Source organism: Pristis pectinata, chromosome 30 (assembly GCF_009764475.1).
Source record: "Pristis pectinata isolate sPriPec2 chromosome 30, sPriPec2.1.pri, whole genome shotgun sequence".
Taxonomy (NCBI): domain Eukaryota; kingdom Metazoa; phylum Chordata; class Chondrichthyes; order Rhinopristiformes; family Pristidae; genus Pristis; species Pristis pectinata.
This window is the reverse complement of record NC_067434.1, coordinates 10,306,166-10,329,156: the sequence shown is the minus strand read 5'-3', so window position 1 is coordinate 10,329,156 and position 22,991 is coordinate 10,306,166. Positions and strand designations below refer to the sequence as shown.

Genomic DNA, 22,991 nt, shown 5'->3' with positions numbered 1-22,991 from the left:
TTTCCTCCCACATTCCAAAAGACGTACGGGTTAGGAAGTTGTGGGCATGCTGTGTTGGCGCTGGAAGTGTGGCGACACTTGCAGGCTGCCCCCAGAACACTCTACACAAAAGATGCATTTCACTGTTTGTTTTGATGTACATGTGACTAATAAAGAAATCTCATCTCCTATCATATCTTCCTGCTTATCTCCCTCGGGCAGCCATCTCCACCTTCACTCTCCCACGCCCCCCCCCCCCCCACGTCTCCATGTGCCTTTTATTGCCTGCCTCCTATCACCCACCTGCTTTTGGCTCCCAACCACCCCCCCACTCTCCATCTGCCCGTCATCCTTCACCCCTCCTTGATCCATCAATCATCCCGGCCCCTGCCTTACCCTCCCCTTCTCTTTATACTGCCCATCTCCCCTCTCGGTCCTGATACAGGGCCTCGACCCGAAACATTGTTAATTCCTCCCCCCCCCCCCCCACAGGTGCTGCTCGACCCGCTGTTCCTCCAGCAGATTGTTAGCAACGTGAGAGAGAAAGTTTCAGGAGTACAGGGAATTAAGGAGAAGGGCGATGGGACTGGAGGGATTTTCTGTTCTTGAGTTGATGGGCCGAATTGTCTCCTGTGTAAATAACATTCTCTCAGATCAGTTTTCTCCAAAGCAAAGTGAGACTCAAGATCTCCAGTAATGTTACATCCCCCTCCTCTCCTGCTTGTCGTCTGCCCTGGAAGCGAAAGCCTTGGGAAGTTTGACAAACTCTCTTTGACCTCGGCCAGGTCGGGCCGACAAGCTCCTCCCAACCTCGCAGTCATTGGCACTTCAGCACAATTTAGCGTTGCATCTCCTTGGTTTCTGGCCCCTCCCTCGCCTTGGATCGGAGGCAGCGCCAGCCCAGACCTGCCCGGATCTCCCAGGGACACCACACCGATTGAATGGCTCCAACTTCTCCAGATAGGATCGCACTGAAGTAGCGGATTAAATCCGATCGTCCGCCCGTTAGCCCGGCAGGGATTTGTCCGCGGGATTGCCTTGGGATTGGACACTACCGGGAGCTGAGGATCAAATGCCAGCGCTGGAATTTCACCTGCCAGGCGGCACTGGACAGCAGGATCGGCCAGCCGTGACCGGCGCCTTGCTCACCACGTTGGAGCACACAGTTTGCATTGAGTGCGCTAGCAACTCAAGTAAGACTTTCCCCTTCTTTCTTGCCCCTGTCGTTGTAATTCTGGCCGCCGTTTCCTCGTTGCTTTTAGTGCTGCACCACTTGATGGATTTGGCTCCAGTTGAGATCTCGGGAAGTCAGTGGTGCTGGGACGATGCCTGCAATATTATCAACTACCAACCAACTTTTATTCAGCAAGTGAACTTTTTTTCCCACAGCATCCTCCCAGACTTGAAATGCACGAGCAACCAGACATAATGGCAATAGTTAAAAGAAAAAATACTGCGTAGTGCATTGTGTGTGTGTGTGTGCGAGCCTTGGCAGCTGAAGTTAGGAAAGTTGACCTTGTGCATGGGATTTGGTCGCTCTTTGTGTGTGTGTGTGTGTGTGTGTGTTTGTGCGTCCGCACCACTTGCATTTCCTCTGTTCAGTCTCAAGGCAGAGGGACAGTGTACAGAATCACGTTGGGTCCTGATGCGGGGTTTCGACCCGAAACGTCTGCCGTTCTCCTCCCCCCCCCCCCCCCCAAACACACAGATGCTGCTCGACCCGCTGAGTTCCTTCAGCAGATTGTTTGTTGCTCCAGATTCCAGCCCCTGCTGTCTCTTGTGTGTCCAGTATCACGTCGGGTGTGACTGGAATTGCAAAAAGACCGCAGTGTTGAAGTCTCAAACTGGAGTGATGCTTGAACAGGATTAGAGTCCAAGAGGAAAGCCACCCAGGAATGCGGCCTTTGTTGCTGGTTTTGACGCATGGATCGGTGTGAGGTTCTGTTTTGTTACTTTATAATCTTCAAATCACTCGTGCAGTTTCTAAAAGTCTGAAAGCTGATCTGGAAACTGCAAGTCAGTGTGAGTGGTTGGGCCCAGAATGGGATGGACCTGTTAACTGTACACAGAAGTGTTGGTGAAGTAAAAGGCAGATACATTAGGGACATTTAAGAGACTCTTAGGCAGCCACATGAATGATAGAGAAATGGAGGGCTATGTCAGATGGAAGGGTTAGATAGATGGTAGAGCAGGATAAAATGTTGGCACAACATTGTGGGCCAAAGGGCCTGCACTGTGCTGTAATGTTCTGTGTTCTATGTTCTATAAAGACTGAACCCCACACAACAGGCTTGCTTCATTTGGTCCCCCTTCTTAGTGTTGCGAAATAGGGGATCCACCTGTTGGAGTTCTGAAATAAAGGCAGAAGATTGCTGGGAATACACAACAGGCTGGTCAGTGCCTGAAAAGGGTCATAAGAAGACAGTCGAGTTTATTATCATCTGCACAAGTACATGTACGCACAGGTGCAATGAAAAACTTACTTGCAGCAGCATCACAGGCACATAGCATCAGATGTACAACATTCACAAGAAAAACATAAATTTAACCCTAAATTATACAAGAAAGCACACAATTGGAAGAAAAAAATGTCCATTGAAGTGCAAAAGTGTTGCTATACTGAGGTAGTGATTAGGGTTGTGCACGTTGGTTCAAGAACCAAATGGTTGAAGGGAAGTAGCTGTTCTTGAACCTGGTGATGTGGGACTTCAGGCTTCTGTACCTCCTGCCCAGTGTTAGCTGTAAGAAGATGGCATGGCTAGGATGGTGAGGATCTTTGATGATAGATGTTGCCTTGTTGAGAAAGCGCCTCATGTAGATACTACCAATGGTGGGGAGGGATGTGCCCGTGATGTATTGGGCTGAGTCCACTACTCTCTGCAGCTTCTTACGTTCCTGTGCATAACTGGGGATATTGAATACAGGTTATCCCCAGATTATGACAGGATTCTGTTCCTGTGAACTGTCTGTAACTCAAACTGTTCACAAGTCAGAATTACATCTGTGAACCAAGTTCCCACATGGTAGAAGAAGCCTGTAGCAGTCGGCCAATCTATCCCACCGGTCTCCCAAAAACTCATTTGTATGTACGGGCTGTACATAAGTCGGGCACTTGTAAGCTGGGAAAATGCATAAATGTTGATGTTGATCTGAAATAAAAACAGAAAATGCTGGAAACAGGCAGCATCTATGGAAAGAGAAACAGGGAAATGATTCAGTTCAGAGGTGTGGACATTATCTCTTTCACTTTCCACAGGTACTGCCTGATCCACTGAGTGCTTAGATAGATAGATAGATATCTTTATTAGTCACATGTACATTGAAACACACAGTGAAATGCATTTTTTTGCGTAGTGTGTTCTGGGGGCAGCCCACAAGTGTCGCTATGCTTCTGGCGCTAACATAGCATGCCCACAACTTCCTAACCAGTACATCTTTGGGATGTGGGAGAAAACAGGAGTACTTGGAGGAAACCCATGCAGACACGGGGAGAATGTACAAACTCCTGACAGACAGTGGCCGGAATTGAACCTGGGTCCCTGGCGCTATAATGGCTTTATGCTAACCGCTACATGACCATGCCTGCCCAGTTTCCAACTGTGGATACGCATATCAAATACACCATTGCTTTGTCCAATAGGAACAACCGATGGGCCTGATATTCCAAGTCTGTTCCAGGCAATCAAGTGAAAAGTGATTTTGTTCTTTCAATTTTTGAAAAGGTTTACTGAGTGGTGAAAGAATATATAATTCATTGAAGCATTTGCAGAAATTTTTCTCAGCTTACAGCTCTTTTGTATTCAAACTGCACACGAGACAGCCTTGCTCTTCCCAGCAAGGCACTGATGTGTTGGGATGTGATTCCACAACATTAGCTGCCCTCCAGTAATCTTGCCCAAGTGATGTTTTATTGAGCGTGGAGCTGAGACTGTGTCAGGTGATGGTTTCCCCTCTCTCACACGCACATGTGCGCACAGGGACACAGACAAAATATCCCGAACTGAGTCCCTGACTGTCTAGGTTGAAATGGTTTTGAATTCTCACTGATCCATTGTGGAAGAGTTGTGAACTCCTTAACTCCTGTATTCCGCTACAACTTAGAGCTAACAGAGCCCAGATTACTGAGACTGACCATCTAGCCAGACTCACTCACTTCTGTTGAATCATCGGAGACAATATATTAGGCTAGGTATGAAGAAGCCTCACATCCATTGGCCATTTAATCCCTGACCTATTGTCAGCCTAAAACAGTTTCAGAATCTGGCCAAGGAGCTCTTTATTTCTAAGGTAATGATTTCCCAGCAGACAGATTTTTGAGCATCCACTTATGCTCTCTGTAAAGGGTACTTTTTGATATCAAATAGTGAGGGCAATAATCTGATTGAAAATGACTTGACGAAGTAGAAGTGCAGAAAATACTGTATCCTGTTCTGGAAAACAAAAAGAAGGGGACTTAACATTTGAAAGGGAAATTAGAAATCACTTTTCTATTCATTCAAAAGTTTGCAGAACTAAACAGAGTTAAACAATCCCACAGTCAGGTCAAAGCACTGTCACATCCAGCTGTTAACAGTGACGATTAAAAAGCTGAAGCAATTGCAGCTATTTTCACCCAGAAGGAATGAGTGGGTGATTTATCCTCCTGAGGTCCACACTATCACTGAAGACAGTCTTCATCCCAATTTGATTCACCCCATGTGATATTACAAAGCAGTTGCGAGTATTGGATACAGCAGAGACATTGGACCACAACAACATGATGGTGGTGGATTAAATAGTAATGAAAAGCAAAAGAACTGCTGCAGCGAATGTGAAATAAATATGAGGAATTCTGGTAAAAGGTCCTGCAGCATCTCAGAGACATACAATTTGGAAACAGGCCCTTTGGCCCATCGGGTTCATGCACCCATTTAGTGGAGGTTAATGTTTCAGGTTGATGAACTTTCATGAGATTATGATAGTGGTAATGCTGAAGATTTGCTCCAAACCTCTAGCCAAGCTTTCTCAGTACTATTGCAACCTTGGAATCTATCTGACTGAATGGATGTTTGCCCAGGTATATCCCAACCAGAAAATGCAGGATGAATCCAATCCAGCTAGTGCCCTGTAAATCTCCTTGCTACCATTAGCAAATGATAGAAGGTGACATTGATTGTGGTATCAAACCAGCCTTACCCATAACATGCTCCATTTGAGTTCCATCAGGACCACTGAGCTCTCAGCCTTATTACATTAATGGTCCAAATGTGGACTAAACAGCTGAATTTTCAAGGTGAGGTGAGAGTGACTTCTATGGCATCCCGATGCTGAAACATGACTGAGTGCAGCCTTAAGGATCCTTGGTAAAACTGAAATAACTTCTCACTCCCCGCTTATCAAGAAACTGTCTACTTTTGCCTGACCATCTCCATTAAAAGTGTCCAATTATCACTTTTTGACTTTCATTGGCATTATCATTGTCGAAATTGTACTTGGATCCGAAAGACACAGGGATAAAGGCCTAATGCAGGCAAATGGTATTAGCACAGATAGGCATCATGGACTGCATTTGTGTCTGAATTAGAATCAGGTTTGTTATCACTGACATATGTCGTGAAATTTGTTGTTTTGCGGCAGCAGTACAGTGCAATACGTAAAAATTACTATAAGTTACAAAAATAAATCAATAGTGCAAAAGAGGAGTAACGAGGTTGTGTTCATGGATTCATGAACTGTTCAGAAATTGGACGCAGAGAGGAAGAAGCTGTTCCTAAATCACTGAGTGTGGGTCTTCAGGCTCCTGTACCTCCTTCCCAATGGTAGAAACGTGAAGAGGGCATGTCCCGGGTGGTGAGCATCCTTAATGATGGATGCCGCCTTCTTGAGGCACAGCTTCTTGAAGATGTCCTCGATGGCAGGGAGGATTGTGCCCGTGATGGAGCTGGCCGAGCCTACAACCTCTTCCTCTTCCAATCCTGCGCATTGGAGCCTCCATACCAGGTGGTGATGCAACCAGTCAGAATGCTCTCCACTGTACAACTGTAGAAATTTGCAAGAGTCTTTGGTGACGTACCAAATCTCCTCAAGTGACTAATGAGGTAGAGCCGCTGGCGTGCCTTCTTCGTGATTGCATCAATATGTTGGGCCCAAGATTGATCCTCTAAGATGTTGGCGCCCAGGAACTTGAAGCTGCTCACCCTTCCACTGCTGACCACTCAATGAGGACTGGTGTGTGTTCTCCCGACTTCCCCTTCCTGAAGTCCACAATCAATTCCTTGGTCTTGCTGATGCCGAGTGTGAGGTTATTGTTGTGGCACCACTCAACCTGCTGATCTATCTCCCGTACGCCTCCTCATCGCCATCTGAGACAACAGTGATCAACAATGGCAATGCAGGCTCATGAGGCTGAATGGCCTCTTGCTAGTCCTCTGATACATTGGATTTAATGCTGTACTATGCCCCGTACCATGCACTGTTTGGCCCATGGCATATGCCGGGAGCTCCTATAAAGAAATGATGTTTCAATTTCCAACAGGTTTACTTCCAGTAAGTTGCATATGAAGAAGGCGATGAGCTGGAGTTACAGAAATGCTCCGTGCACTCTGACAACATGCACAAGGTGACCAGTTCTAGCCTCAATGTTACCTTCTGAACAAGTCCTATATGTGATCCAATGCACTCAACAAGAAATGCTAACACTATTATTTCCCCACGTATTATGTTTCTCTAATATGACTTTTCCTTAAGTCGTTCGATGTGCCACTGTCAATTGTATTCATTTTAATCCATCATAAGTCACAGTCAAGCAATACTTATGTAGTTATATCACAAGCACCAGGGGGTATTCATGATGAATGCCATTCATTGAAATACATCAATTTTTATGTTCAAACTGTGACTACACTTCAAAAATAGTTCATTGGGTTCTGAGGTCATGCTACACAAATGCAAATCTTTTTGTTAGACTTTCATTTACCATATGAAGTGTTTAACTGTGAGCTGTGAAATATATATTTCAACATTTGATTTCATTTTCCCTACCCATTACTTTCCCCAGGCTAACTACCTGAGCAGGTATTAAAGAAATGGAATTGGCTCTGTTGATCTTTGCTCATTCCATTCCTATGAGAGAGCAATGCTCGGCGTCTTTATGATGCTGATAAAGTAAGCACATCTGAACCCTTAAATCCTTATCTATAGGGAGGGCTGGTACCCAGTTGGTTCTGAACTAGATAAGAGTTCAAGATCTAAAGGATCTTGCAAATACTGGAAATTAAAGTAAAAATGGAAAACACAGAAGATGAGCAATGAGATTGATCTTTAAGGTGTAATCTTCTTAGGCAGTCCCTTGTGATCAAGGATGAGTTGCTTCCGCTCTGGTTCTATGGGTTCTGAGGTAACTGATGAGGCCAGTGAGGGAACGGCAGGCTCTCCCATAGATGGGGCAGGCGGTGGATGGTGGGGAAGGCAGGGGGGTAATATGTGAGTCCATGCGCTCCTTCCACCATTTATGCAAGGCTTCTGTGTGCTCCCGATCCGTGGACTGGAGGTTCTCAATACCATCTGGAATACTCCTTCTCTACTTTGTGCTGTCAAAGACCAGGAATTCAGTGGAGATGTTTCAATTTTCTCCAACAAAGCTTTGAATCTTTTCCTCTTGTCCACCTGGGTAATCTCTTCCCATGACTGAGCGTGGACTAGTTTTGAGAGTCTGGTATCAAAAACTCAAATGACATGGCCTAGCCAGGGTAGCTGAGTGAGTGTAGCTTGGGCCTCAATATTGGTAATGTTAGCCTGTGGAAGAGGGAACTGATGTTGCTTCTGTACATTTGGAGGGAGGATTTTGCAGAGGCAGCACTGATGGTATCTTTCAAATGCCTGCTGTAGGTAGTCCAGGTCTCAAACAGACAGGAGGGCAGAGCCCACTGTTGCCAGGTCTGAGGTCATGATCTTCAAACACCCTTTTCCATCAATCAAAGGGTGTATTGAGGACACGTGGTGAATTTCATCATCGATGGCTACCTTTGCTGATAGGTGGCTCCCATGATGCGAGAAGTGGTCCACGGGTCTCGCTGTGAAACTTTATTCTCAGAGGGTGGTGTTGTGCAGCAGGAGCAGGTTGGACGGAGGACCTTCAATAATAATAGAAAATAAACACAAGGTACGCTGGAAACACTTGACATCTGTGGAAGGGGAAACAGAGTTAACAGTTCAGGTTAAAGACCCTTAAAAGTTCAGATTTCTGGCATCTGCGGTTGTTTTGATCTTCTGGTAGAAGACCTTTGCCTTGCCAATATTGGTACCCTGAAGCAGACTCAGGAACGATATGAGCTTGCAGCTCTTCTTTTCACAGACCTTGACTGACTCATCACATATTTCCAGCAGTGACTCATTACTTTGATAAATGTTTCCATCAATTTCTGAAATGAAAAGTATTCTTATTCATAAATGCGATCAATTAATTTTCACTATCAACAAAGCATCAGGAAAGAAACCATGATTTAAGCGCTCTTTGCAGTCCCCTATCTGCTTGGGTTTAGCTAAATGTCCCACACTTAGGCATAGAATATTAGTAAGCAAGCATGATGTAGCAGGACAAAAGGGAATATACTACACTTTGCCCAGTTTTCATTCAGTTTATTGTATGGTGTTTTACAACCTATCACTCATTGATCTCTTAGTGTCAACATCAGAGTTTGCAGGATATTTTAATCTGATTTCACATGTTTTGTATGTGTGCAGAACTGCTAGAAGGAAATAACTTGGGTAAATTTGCCAAAGCAACACACAAATCACCTTCTAAACTTATAGTTATGTTATCAAATGTATTTATTTAAGCTGGAAAAAAAATGCTTCATGGTACATGTTTTGAAAGTATGAATGAATAATAAGGAAGGAATGTGGGTGGGGTTGTGATTTGATATCAAAGTTGATGGATCAAGCTGACTGAGCCTATGTCCACTTGAGTTCAGAAGAATGAGAGGTAATCAGTTTGAAACATACAAATTGATTACCTCTTGATGGGGTAGATGCGGGGATCATGTCACCCCTGGTTGGGGTGTGTAGAACCAGGGGTCACCATCTCAGAAAAAGGGATTAGTCATTCAGGACCGAGATGAGAAGAAATTTCTTCATCCAGGGAGAGGTAAATCTTTGGAATTCTCTTCCCAGAAAGGCTGTGGAGTCTTAGTTGCTGACCTGGATAGAAATTGATAAATTTATGGACATTAAAGGAACCAAGCAATAAGGGGTTAGAATAGGAACATCACATTGAGGTACAAGATCAGCCATGAACATTGAATGGTGCAGGGAGTGAGGGACAAAATGGCCTTCTCCTATTTCCATATTCCACATCCTTATTGCTTGGCTGTGAGCTGATTGGTGTCATCAGGGAAATGCTTAATCATTAACATTTTCCTTTTATTCTTTAACAGACTGATTCTTTTGACTAATTTGTAAGATATAGCACAGTAAACTTTAGAAAACAGAACAAAATTTTATGCCATGCCAAACTTCTGCAAATACACAGGCCAACCAATGGTCTTTGCTCTTTGTGACCAAGCTGGGCAGCACAGTGTAGCACCTGGTAGAGTCGCTGCCTCCCAGCTCCAGTGACCCAGGTTCAGTGCTGTTAATGTGGAGTTTGTACATTCTCACTGTTACTGTGTTGATTTCCTCCAGTTGCTCCAATTTCCTCCCACATCCCAAGAAGTGCAGGTTGGTAGGTTAATTGGCCACTATAAATTGCCCCTGGTGTGTAGGTGAGTGGTAGGATGGAATTGATAGGGAGTGTGGGAGAATAAAATGGGGTTAGTGCAGAATGAGTGTAAATGGGCGCTAGCTGGCTGGCATGGATGGTGCTACATCACCCACTTGTACATTCAGCATGGATGTTTCAAGTCTCTGTCACCTGGAGCAAGACCTTCACTTGGTTCTCAGGATGTTACCTATCAGAATGCACCTCACTCTTTAAACATAATTCCAGCTTTATACCAGTTGTTCCTGATATTGATTTGACGTAACAGCTCATTTATTTGCAGTCTGTACTTCATTTTTATTAGTATTGTGGAAAATAATTTTCGTTGGCATTTAGCTCTTTGTTGGAGCATCTCAGTGGATTCAGTTGTAGAGCTGATGTCAGTAAGAAGACACGTTAACGTTACATGCCATTGACGTTCTTCTCTTTATTCTAACATGTGTTTGAACATGGCTGGCATTTAGAGCCCTGAAGCTGACTGTGTGTTGAAGGTGCTCCTGAATTGCTGGGGTAGAAGGTTGTTGGTTTTTGACTGAACAATGATGAAGGAACAGCTATGGATTTCCAAGGTGGATGGTGTGTGACCTGGGGGGGAAATGTGCATGTTCCAATGTGCCTGAAGTTTATCGTTAAATAGTGGTGATGTAAAAGTGCATCTTACAGATGGTGCCTATTGGAGTTACAGTGTGGCAGTCCTGGAGGAAGCTGGTCAATAGAGTCTCAAATTCCCTGGAATAATAAGCCTTGAATTTTGGAGTTGCCCAATTCCAGGCAAAAGATAAATATTTCATTAAATGTCTCTGCTGGATGGTGGAAAGGATTTGGGAAGTGAGGAGGTGAGTCATTTAGGATGCCTTGCCTCTGACCTGCTCATGAAACCTCAGCGTTCTTGAGGTTTATCCAAGTTAAGCTTCTGATGAGATGAGATGAGATGAGATTTCTTTATTAGTCATATGTACATCGAAACACACAGTGAAATGCATCTTTGGCGTAGGGTGTTCTGGGGGCAGCCCACAAGTGTCGCCACGCTTCTGGCGCCAACATAGCATGCCCACAACTTCCTAACCTGTACGTCTTTGGAAAGCGGGAGGAAACCGGAGCACCCGGAGGAAACGCACGCAGACATGGGGAAAACGTACAGACTCCTTACAGACAGTGGCTGGAATTGAACCTGGGTCACTGGCGCTGTAAAGCGTTATGCTAACCGCTACACTACCGTGCCTGCGTGATGAATGGTGTCTCCCAGGGGATTCATTGATGTTAATAATGTTGAATATCGAGGTGGTTAGATTCTCACTTGTTGGAGGTAGACATTGTCTGGCACTTGAATGTCCTGTTACTTCCCACTATTTCACCCAAGGTTGGGTGTTGTTCAGGCCTTACTACATGTAGGCATAGCTGTTTCCTTACTTGTGAAAGGAACTGAACGTCTGTGCAGTCGTCTGATAAAGGACATGAATGTACAGGCTGTGGTTAATCTCTGCAGTATGCCTTGTCATTTCAAAGGCAGCATGTTAGTCCTGAAGTGATACCATTGTAAGTTTGGGTGATCTTGTGACACAGTATCAGTGAGTCATGTGACAGGAAAAGTACCAACATGACGTAGAATGGGGGATCGGTTCGTTGAGCACCTTCGCTCCGTCCACCAGAACAGCCAGGATCTCCCGGTGGCCGGCCATCTTAATTCAACTTCCCATTTCCACACTTACATGTCTGTCCACAGCCTCTTCTACTGCCAAGCTAAGGCTAAATGCAGATTAGAGGAACAACTCCTCATATTCCGTCTCGGTAGTCTCCAACCTGACGGCATCAACATTGATTCCTCTAACTTCTGGTTACCACTTCCCACGGTCTTTTTTTCTCCTGCCCCTGCCCCCTTTGGTTTTTCCTTATCCCTCTGGCCCTGTTACCCCATCTCTTTCTCCTCCCCCGTCCTCACGACCTGCCCATCGCCCACACCTTCCTCCCTCTGGTTCCCCACCACTTTATTCCATGGTGCACTGTCCGCTCCTATCAGATTCCATCTTGTTCAGCCCTTTGCCTCTTCCACCAATCACCTCTCAGCTTCTCACATCATTCCCACTTCCCCCCCCCCCCCCGCCCTCCCACCTACCTATCTTCCCCTCCTGCCTGGACTCACCCATCACCCACCAGCTTGTGCTCCTCCCTCTCACCCCCACCCCTTTTATTCTGGCTCCTGCCCCCTTCCTTTCCAGTCCCGATGAAGGGCCTTGGCCCGAAATGTCGACTGTTCATTTCCCTCCATAGATGCTGCCTGACCTGCTGAGTTCCTCCAGCAGTTTGTGCATGTTGCTCCAGATTTGGTCATTCTGGATTTGTCAAATGTGTGTTTCTATCAAATAATTTGACAGTTTTCATTAGGTTTGTGTTGATTTGCCACTGAAAAAAGTCATCAAGCTTGTGTCTATACTACTCAATGCCTTGCTAACTGGGCACCATTTTCCCTTGCTATCTGCCTGCTTGCATTGTGCTGAGCTGAGCTTCATGCCAACAGTTCATGATGTCATGCTTCAATCACTGTAGGTCCTCGGCCAACGCTGTTTGCTGTCAAAGAGGAAAAGAACATTTTAAACCAGGTGTCGGATCCGGTTATTTTCAAAGCCGCAGGTTCTTTCAGGAGTCCAGGAATGAGTTGAAAACAACTTGGTGCTTCACTGGAAAAGTTTGAAACAAAGGAGCAGTCATAGAGCTTTACTACTGGGAGATGAGCCGAGACAAAGGAACTAAAGATGAGCTCAGGCCAGGGAGGGGAAGAGAGCAAGAGAGAGAGATTAACAAAAAAGCGACAACTTTTATACCTGAGATAAGAGGTACTCTTTAGTTAACAATAGTCCAATCAGAAAACCTATTAGATACCTGTGGCAAAACCAACCAATGAGAAAACACGCATTCACCTGATGGACAAAGCAATAAGCCAAGAAGCGGCCATTCCTTGTGCAGCCACTTGAGATGTATTAAACACGATACATGTTAAAAAGCTACTTAAAACAGTTGAATCCAACAATCCCCTCTTTGATTCTAAATCACACATTTAGAATTATTACATCTGAAAATTCAGAGGCAGAAAAGTCTTAAAATATGTACAGGAATATTCACATGCCCTTCAAAGCATTTGTAGCCTTATGTCCTTTTTTCCTTTTTCAATCTTTTTATTAAATTTCAAATTAATAAACATAACAGTAGTAATTATACACATGATACAGAGAGATCGGGATTACAATAATTAACAGTTAACATATACAGACACAAGGAGTAAGATATATAATCTGAACCTCCCAATCTCTTGATAATTGAACATGAAAAAGATTTAAAAATAAATTTGATTATATGAAATAAAAACCAAAATTAAAAAAAACAACAAAACAAAAGAAAATAATGATAATAAACAAAAACTAACCAAGAACTAAACAAAAGCTGGGCCGTCGTATTCCTTTGGTTAAAAGCATTATGATGTCATTAATGCCGCTCCTCTATATTCAAATAGAAAGTTATTGAAAAGGATTCGGAAAAGGTCTACTTACATCATATGAAAATGCTGGATAAATGGGCTCCAAATTTCTTCAAATTTAACTGAAGGATCAATAGTACCACTCCTAATTTTTTCTAAGTTTAAACATGTTGTAGTTTGAGAAAACCATTGGAATGTAGTAGGAGGTTTAGGATCTTTCCATTTAAATAGATTGGATATCCTGGCTATTAATGTAACAAATGCAAAAAAAAGGTGATTGATTGTTTTTTTTGAAATATTATTAGGATTGTATTTTTCAAAATGTCGCCTTTCAGAATTTCTAACTGTGTAGAATTATCCAGTAAGTTGTTTTTTCTCGCCTTACGTCCTGATTAGGCAGATCAGTGGAAGCACTTGCAAGTTTGAATGATTCTACTAATGATCACCTTTAAACAAGTCATAAAGATGTAAATTACGATAAGATAAATAGTATGAACATTATGACTAAAAATACAACAACAACTACTAGACATCATGAAGTCTATTCTAATATTAGTTGTTGTTGTTGTATTTTTAGTCATAATGTTCATACTTTTTGTCTTATCATAATCAGTCTCTTGCTCTCTTCCACCGCACCCACCCCCCCCCCCCCCACCCCCCCAGCCCTAGCTCATCTTTAGTTCCTTTTGTCTCGGCTCATCTCCCGGTAGTAAAGCTAGTGCCGTGTGCTCTGTGACTGTTTCTTTGTTTTAAACTTTTCCAATAAAACTTTGTGAAGCACCAAGTTGTTTTCAACTCATTCCCGGACTCCTGAAAGACCCTGCGGATTCAAAAATAACTGGATCCAACACCGGGCTGAAAGATTTTCTGTACCTGTATCCCCTAATCCTGCCCCCTAACTATCCAGTAATGCGTTGGTCAAAACATTAGTGCTGTAAGAACAGAAAATACTGGAAAAAATTCAGCAGATCAGGCAGCATCTGTGGAAAGAGAACAGTCAATGTTTTAGGTCTGGTACCTTACATTAGAACTGAGAAAGAGAGAAGCAAGTTAGCCAACACTGGAGAAGGGAAGCAGAAATAACTGAGGTGGACAAGGTCAAGAGGGTGGTGGGAATCCTGCTGATGAGCTGAGGGAGCACTTCTTCAAGATTAGCATTCTTGGATGAGAAGTAGCAGTGAATTCACAAATAAATAAAAATCAAAAGAAAAACTGCAGATGTTGGAAACCTGAAATAAACACAGAAAATGCAGGATATGCTCTAGTTTTGATGTATGGTCATCAGCCTGATACAGTAACTGTTTCTCTCTCCATAGGTGTTGCTGAGTATCTCCAGCATTTTCTGTTTTTAGTACGCTTATTGTGAAGATGTTGGTACATATCAGATCATATAGAGGAGATTAGAACATTTTTTTCTCTCTGTGGTAAGTTATTAGAATATTCATGGCCTTTCAAGTGGAATTGCTGAAGCGAAATATTGCAGAGCATTTAATTTGCCTTCCATCAACATGAAGCGATAATGATAGAGTTGTTGACTAACCATTTGAATCAATAGCTTTCAGTTAGTCTGCAGCAGATCCAGACATGCCATGAGGAAAACCTCAGTGGCTTTGGGAGAGCTTTGGGAATACTGGTACCTTGTCACTCGTTCTCCCAAAGCTTTGCTCCACTCACCATATGTCGTGTCTCAAATTGCTCATAAACTGTATCCCTAAGTGATGCCAATCAACACTCCCTCTGGCCTGGGTGTGGGTATCCTTGACAGTTCTCAGGCCTCTAGTTCTCTGACTGACCTCGGCCTCTCCCTACAACATGGTCTTTGCCAACCCTCATCAGGGATATTATTGTACACGGGAGATTAGCGACTAAAGAACAAGAAAGGCAGGAGAAGTTTTAAGAACACGATATCCCAGATCTCAGATAACGTTGGTAAGCTACTCAGCTTTGCTCCTGTTAGTTGTTAGTTTCCCAGGAGCCTATCTGTCACTGCCTTATTAAACATAGTAGCCTTTTGTTGTGAGTTTATTCAGGACGTGACTCAACCATGGTGTCTCATACCTTTTGCTGTTGGCATTGATAAAGTGCTCTGACTCTGATTTAGGGTACTTGAGTTAGAAAATTATTTCACTGTGTATCAAATGGATGACACTACCCAATATTGACGGTATTCCTCCCACTGTTCATTGTTACTCACTGTCATTTAGGCTAACCTTCTCCTACCTTAACTCCAACATCTTTCACCCCACTGAAATTTTGTGTGGTTTTCTTTATTTTATTGAAGGACTGTAGTTACTGCTGCGCTGAATATTCCTCACTAATTACCCCATAATCTCCTTCACTCTGCTCTACCAATCTCTACTCAACCTACCACTGTCTGCTCTCACCCAGGACCTCAGACTGGAGAAGTTGTTGTCCTCCACTGTTGCCTGGGCGCAGCAGTTAGTGCTGCTGCCTGACAGCTGCAGTGAAGTGGATTCGATCCTAACCTCAGGTGCTGCCTGTGCAGTGTTTGCACTTGTGCTTGGTAACTGTGTGAGTTTTCTCCCTGGTGGATTAACTGGCACTGTAAATGACTCCTTAGCATCAGTTAATGGCAAAGTGAATCAAAGGGAAGTTGATGGGCATGTGTGAGAGACAATTACTTGCACGACATGCAGGAAAGTAAGGAGAGAGAAACAAAGGACTGCAGATGCTGGAATCTAGATGAAAAACACGATGGTGCTGGAGGAACTCAGTGTCTGTGGAGAAATCCTAAAGAAGGGTCCTGACCTGAAACGTTGACCGCCTGCTTTTCTCCATGGATGCTGCCTGACCTGCTGAGTTCCTCCAGCATCATCATGTTTTTCAGGGAAGTAAGGAGAAGGGAAATATTGGATGGGCTCCTCCTGTGTCATTATGTATGAGGTAAGATCTGCTTCCTCTCAGCCCTGAAGCTCAAGGGTGGAATCTACATCATGACTGAACCAATTATCTACAAATATTCAACCATAGATGGTTTAGCACAATGTTTAAAGCTGGAGTTTCCAAAATGTGAACAGGTTGCCCTTCTCTCTAGTCAGTAGGTCGCTGGGCATGTGCAGATCTCATCGACACTATAGTGTGGACCAGGTGGTGGGTTCTGGTAATCTAAAACACCACCAGAGTAGGCATGTGTTGGGGAGATAGCTATATTATAGAGGTACAGAATGTATGGAGAGAGGTGCGCTGGTATCTGTCCTGATTCATCTGGTAACCCAGAACTTAGTGTTCTATGAACTGTTTCCAGGACTGCCTCTGGGCTTCGCTTTTCCTATCTTCAGATCCCCTGGTGGATCTGCTCTCCCCTCCTCCCCTGCACCTGCCTATCACGATCTCTTACCTGCATCTACCAATCATCACCCTGTGCCCACCCCGCCTCCCCTCTTTTGTCCACCTCTCACTGCTCTGCTTTTCCCTCTTATATATTGGGCTTCCCTTTTTCCTATCTTCAGTCCTGAAGAAGGGTCCTGACCCGAAATGTTGACGGCCTGTTTTACTCCACGGATGCTGCCTGGCCTGCTGAGTTCCTCCAGCATCATTGTGTTTTTCATCTAGATTCCAGCATCTGCAGTCCTTTGTTTCTCTGGCAGATGATCAGTCTGGTGAAGGTAGCCCTGTGGTCTGCCAGGAACCTACTGTTCTTTCAGAAGAAGGTGCAATCATAGAGAAATGCAGCACAGAGACAAGTCCTCCTGCCCACCGTCCACACTGACCACCAACCACCCAGTTACACTAATCCTACATTTTTATGTTCTCCCCACATTCTCATCAACTCCCCCCACGTTCTACCACTCACTACACACCAGAGGCAAGTTACAGTGGCCAACTAACCTATCAACCCGCACGTCTTTGGAATGTGGGAGGAAACCGGAGCACCCGAGGGAAATCCACGTGGTCACAGGAGAACGTGCAGACTCTGCACAGGCAGCACCCGAGGTCAGGATTGAACCTGGGTCACTGCAGCTGTGAGGCAGTGGCTCTACCAGCTGTGGCACCCTCAAGGTATCTAAGGTATCTGTGCCAGATGGCTGTTGGGTTGATTAGTGTTACTATGGTTTACCAGATCAGTTGTTGTTTCAAATTGTAAGAATGTGACAGCATTTTTATTGCACCAGTATACATCACTCAAAACCAGTGAGAAATGGTAACCGGAAGGGTACCAGGTTCCAGTCTGTTTGGAAGGCAAACCAAGGGTTCTAGGGCTGGGGAAGGGGCTGACACTTCCACAAGGTTAGATGAGGAAGGGAAAAAACCCTCTGTTTCTGCTTCCTGTTTATACCTTGAAATATCTTTCCTCATGTTGGCCTTTGAACTGGGCCATGATTGTTAGCAAGTTGTTCACTCTTTGCCCAATGAGTCTTTTTATCGTGCATGAATTAGACTGGTGATTGCTGGTAATTAGTAATATCTTAATTATTGTCATGTCTTTATCTTGCTTCCATATGTTCACACAGAGACACAGACACAGCCACACACGTTGACATACAGACACACTCATGGACACAGGCACAGACACAGACGTACACAGACAGATATACTCACAGGTATACAGACACACACAGATACATACATAGGTACACATACACACACAGGTACACACATCAATATACACGCACACACACACAGACACACACCTACACACACACACATGCTGACACACACACACACACATGCTGACAGACAGACAGACACACACACACACATATGCTGACACACACAGACACACAGACACACACACACACACACAGAAAACCACAGCTCCAGCCACAAACCTGTTCACGTTGCTGACTCCTGGTGTTCTGGATCCTGATCTCAGCACACCAGGCCCATTGTCTAGACCCTGGTCCCAACTACACCCTAGACACGTGGCTCAGGCCACACAACCCACTTGCACTCTTAGTCCAACTCACATGTGGACTAATGAGTGAGCCAAATGGCAGACTGTCATGATTTCTGAACAATCAGATGCTGAATTATCGGAGTTTTACTGTTTTTCACCTCACCCTATCAACATATCTTCCATTTTTTTATGCACTCATGCATTGAGTCCCGCTTCTCCTTAAGTGCTTCAACTGTCTTCAATGAGTTCTTGAATCAAAATGACCTCCAATCAACCAGGAGTAAAAGTTATCTCTTTTGATGGTTGAATTCTCTCAAGCATGCACAACTGTTGTAAGAACCCACTTAGACCAGATGGAGAGAAAAAGAAGGACATCTGCGACTTCCCAAAACTTTTCCTTAGGATTTTGGAATAAGTCCCTGCAAGCATTTTTATATTCTTGATACTGCTGACATCATTCTATGTTGTCTTTGTTCTAATTTCTCCGTCCAACAATAACAGTAATTATTTAATCAATGATTTGAAGTTTCCTGTGTACAATCATGCCTTGATAGGCAAGAGTCAGACCCTCTATGCCGATGTTTTTTTTGCTGGCAATTAGATGACTGGATAATTAGAGTCTGTGTGGTAACAGTTGAAATATGAACAAGTTGCTCCTCCTCTTCCAGCCATTGATGAAGGTGAGTTTATGGTTTGGTAATAGTAGGCAATGGAATTAGACAAGAGACCACAGAGATATCTACTAACCAGAGGCAGTGACCATACACTTACCAACCACTTTGCTTTCTAACTTCTTCACTGATGTCAAATCAAAGCCCAAAACCTTGACAACAGGAAGTTAGGCAGAAACTCTGTGCATTTATCTCTAATGTTTTAATAACAAATTCAACTCGTAACATGTTTCAGTGAACTTTATTCTTATGGTGCATTTAGATGATTGGTGACCTTGTGTGTTCTTTAGCTGAACCTTCATTAAAATGTTCATTGATATCAATATAGAAGTGTTGGCCCCAAACCCTCAGTTCAGTAGCTGATGTAGTTTTGAACAGTATTGAAATGGGTGAGCAGTGTTAGTAAAATTGTCGCAGTAGGATTCCTTGTACTCTGTTGTTGGTTCCTACTTTGGTAATTCAAGGGAACCAGTGGCGAATGGGGAAGGTTCATGCCCTAAGTTTATAGACCATGTATAGATAGACAAGCTTAGACAGATCGATCTGTAAGACTGAGGTTTAAAATGTTCCCATTTAGCTGAGGTTAAATATGGCTTAATGTCATTGAAAATCATATCGGAAGAGAGAGCACAATATTGACAGGTTTCTCAAGCAGCATGTCCAACACAGCGGTCCCTAAAGATGTAGTTTGATATTTCCTACTGTTAGACGTGTGTGAGCACATTCTGTTCTTGTTCACATAAAGTACCGCTCTGACACAGATCATGCTGGAAACGTACTCCAGGCTGGATGAAAGGATCTATTTGAAATGCCTGTTTTACCTTGATGTAAATGTATACGAGCACAAAGAGGCCAAGTGCTGGCAGAAGGTTTTCTGATGTTGAGGAGGGTTGAATAGCAGCATCGTGAGCACCATGGCGTCACTGAGTAGCTTTGTAACTTGAAATTACAGTACACACACGTGTTACAGAGGGGCTGGGTTCCTAGAAAACCATCCACATCATGATTTTCTGTAATGCAAACCCTTGACAAAAAATAGACAACATTTGTTGTTTCTTTAACATTTTGTGTTTTTTTTAGTTATTCTGTAAGAGTGAATTTTTATTCCGTTTCTCAGATTTTTTGGTCATGGTCTGTGAATTCCATAAGGGTGGATTTCGCTATCGGAATTGTTGTGACGTTGGGGTACAGGTTCTGGGGGTAGTTATTGCATGAAATACAGCTTTGACATGCCTCTTCTTGAGTGGAGTTTGCCCACATACATGATTCCTATTACAGGACTGTCATTGGAATGATTTACACTTTGGGTAATCAGGCACGGAGATTGCGACTGTGAACTTGGGTTCTGTAACATCAATTTCTTTGCTGTAATGGGTACCAACAGGTTGAATTTCTTCTGCAAAACTCTTGTGTACTTTTAGTCCAATTGGCAGTGTGCAGCTCACTTGTGAGAGCAGGAGTCCACTGGAAGGAAGCAGATTGTGAGCTCAGCCCTTATGGAACAATGATGTCTCATCGGTGCTGTGAGACTGGACCTATTGCAAGTGTGTAACTGGGACAGACGATCCAGGCTTTAGCAGCAGGAAGAATTACTGTCCACCCTCACTCCCCTGCCCCCACGATCTGGCCAGTTTAGATCATTGGCAATCTGTTGCTGGTTTGTTGGTGATTGAAGGGAAGGTTGTTGGACCACTTTGTAATCTGTGAGTTCTACAGCTAAAGAAACAGTGCCAGCTAAACCCTAACTTCTGGAGCAGCAGATTCAAGGGAAGACCACCTCAGGTGATTTCCCCTCTGCATCATACACCACCTTGACTTGGATGCATACCACCATCAACTCTCAGGAACTCCACCGACCAGCACTGTGGGACTACTTCCACTGCACGGACCCAGTGGTACAGGAAGCCTGTTCCTTCACTTCCAGGTTAAATGCTGATTTTGGCAATGCCACCTAGTTGAGAGCGAAGGAAGGGCCAAATTATTTCCTGTTCTATTACAGTTCCCATCTTACTTTTCATCTGCGGTTAACCATTTCATTTTTGTTTGACCACAACACATTATGTCAACGTTCCAAAGCATATCTTTGCCTCTAATCGTGGAAACAAACAACTACCACCCTTGCACCTCCCCTTAGTGCCAGTCTTCCATGTGCGTTGACCTACTGGTTCTGCACTGTGATGCTCCAGTGTTGTTGCTGAGCTGATGGAAGGAGTGCAGAGGAGGGAACTGTAGATAGCCTTCCAGGAATAACATTGAGCAACTCTGGAGCCTTTGAGGAATGGTATCCAGTGTAGTGGTGGGGCCGGGCTGATCTGCTCATTTTCCAGTCCAATGAGTGCCTTCTGCTTGTGCTGCAGTGAGAGATGAGAGATTGACCGTCACACCGTGAATGATTATTGGTTCCACATAGGTTACAATGGAGCTTGCTACTAATTCCACGCCGGAAAGGATGAACTCCAAGCTCCGTACAAAGCCACTGCAAGGATGGAGTTTGATCCCCTCATGCCCTATGACATTTGCTGCAGACCTTTAGGCAGGACTGCCAGCACACCAAGCAGCAGATTGTGCAGGGGTCTGGTAGTGTAGTGGTTAAGTTACTGGACTATCTGCCAGAGTTCTGGATCATTGATCCAGGGACAAGAGTTCGAATCCCGATGTGGCAGCTGAGATTTTAGATTCAATTAATTGAATAAACCTGAACCGAGAATTAAATAAATCTCAGTTACAGTAATACTGAAAATACTGGATTGTAGTATTAGTCCCTCACCTGATCTGGCCTATGTGTGACTTCATAGCCACCAGTGTAGTCGATGACCACCTTAGGTTAGGGGGAGACACAAGAGACTGCAGATGCTGGAATCTGGAGCAACAAACAATCTGCTGGAGGAACTCAGCGGGTCGAGCAGCATCTGTGGGGGGAGAGGAATTGTCAACGTTTCGGGTTGAGACCCTGCATCAGGGCTGAGAGTGGAGGGAGAAGGTAGCTGAGGGAGAGGGGCAGTGGTGAGACGGGGGCCTGTAGGTGACTGGTGGACCGAGAAGGAGGAGTGAAGGATGACGGGCAGATGGAGTCAGGTGTGGGAGGTGGAGGGGGTGGTGTTGGGAGGTGGAGGCAGAGGCAGATAAAAGAAAAGAGGAAGATGGAGCCAAGTGGGGGAAGGGGAGGGTGAAGGTTAGAGATAGCTGCTGGACGGAGATAAGCAGGAACACAAAGGCTACCAAGTGCTGGAATCTGGTAAGTAAAGGAGGTGATAATGGGAACCATTAGGGGAGAGGTGTATGGCAGAAGGAACCAGAACCGATGGGGGAGGGGGAGGGAGAGAGCCGGTGGGTGAAATGTGGTTGATGGAACCGGGATGGGGAAGGGGAGAAAAGTGGGTGAAGGGGGTACTGGAGTGGGGTATGAGAAGACTGGATGTCATGATTAAATAGCCAAAAATGTGCTCATTACCCTGTGGCTGCCGGCTGCCTCATGAAACCCTCACTTGTGTACTCTGGAGCAGAGCCTCTGTGTGTCCTCGCTCTCTAAGGGCCTACCACATGGGCTTCCCTTCCCTCAGCCCTGGCTGCAGGTCACATGTGTCTAGTGACTCACCTTGTACTGATCCCACCTCGAAGCTGCCCTCCACAATGTGCAGTGTCAGGATCTGAGCTGTTCTCTACTAGTGTCCTCTTTCCCCAGACCAGACCAGGTAGGAGTTCCTTATCGGAAAGGCAGAAGGGGAGGGTCAAGTGAGGGAGGGAGATTACCAGAGGTGCCTCCTAGTCTGTCTGCAGCTTGTCAGTCAGAAGAGTTTTTGCAATGGAGAGAAAGTGGGATGTGAGTGGGGGGATTAGATGTGGGCGGTGATTTCTGTACCCTCACTGACCACATACACTGTGTCCAAGTGTCACAACTTTATTCCAGACGGTTTGTTGTCATTGTTGCCATTTCCAGCGAAAGAGACAGAGAAGCAGAGGAGTGTGCATTGTTTCTGAGTGCTCTCCCCATCATGGCCTGGAAGAGGTGAGGTCTGGGTGTGAGATTACAGCACGGCAAGTCATTCCAGTGCCTTCACCCTCTTTGACTGAGATGACCTTTGTACATCATGCCCTACTTGCCCACCCTTAAAACTTATTCCTGGACTATTAGCAACACCAAGCAACTTTTACACAAGAATTATCAGCAGTTTGACTCCTGATTGGTTATCCCTCTGCTCAGAGAGTCAGTGAATTGAGAGTTCAGTTGCACAGTGGCTGAAGAATTCCAACCAGGTCTCAGCCCAGCTTTGGTATGGT

At 44.6% G+C, this 22,991-nt stretch overlaps 1 protein-coding gene across 1 annotated transcript in view; it reads left to right on the top strand.

Moving 5' to 3' along the window:
* Window positions 1-906: 906 nt before the first annotated feature.
* LOC127584570 (tyrosine-protein phosphatase non-receptor type 13-like) overlaps window positions 907-22,991 on the top strand; it is a 307,142-nt gene continuing 285,057 nt past the window's right edge. Inside the window, exon 1 of the mRNA XM_052041344.1 lies at window positions 907-1,172. The gene's annotated coding sequence lies outside the window, so the exon portion shown is untranslated. The remainder of the gene's footprint in view (window positions 1,173-22,991) is intronic.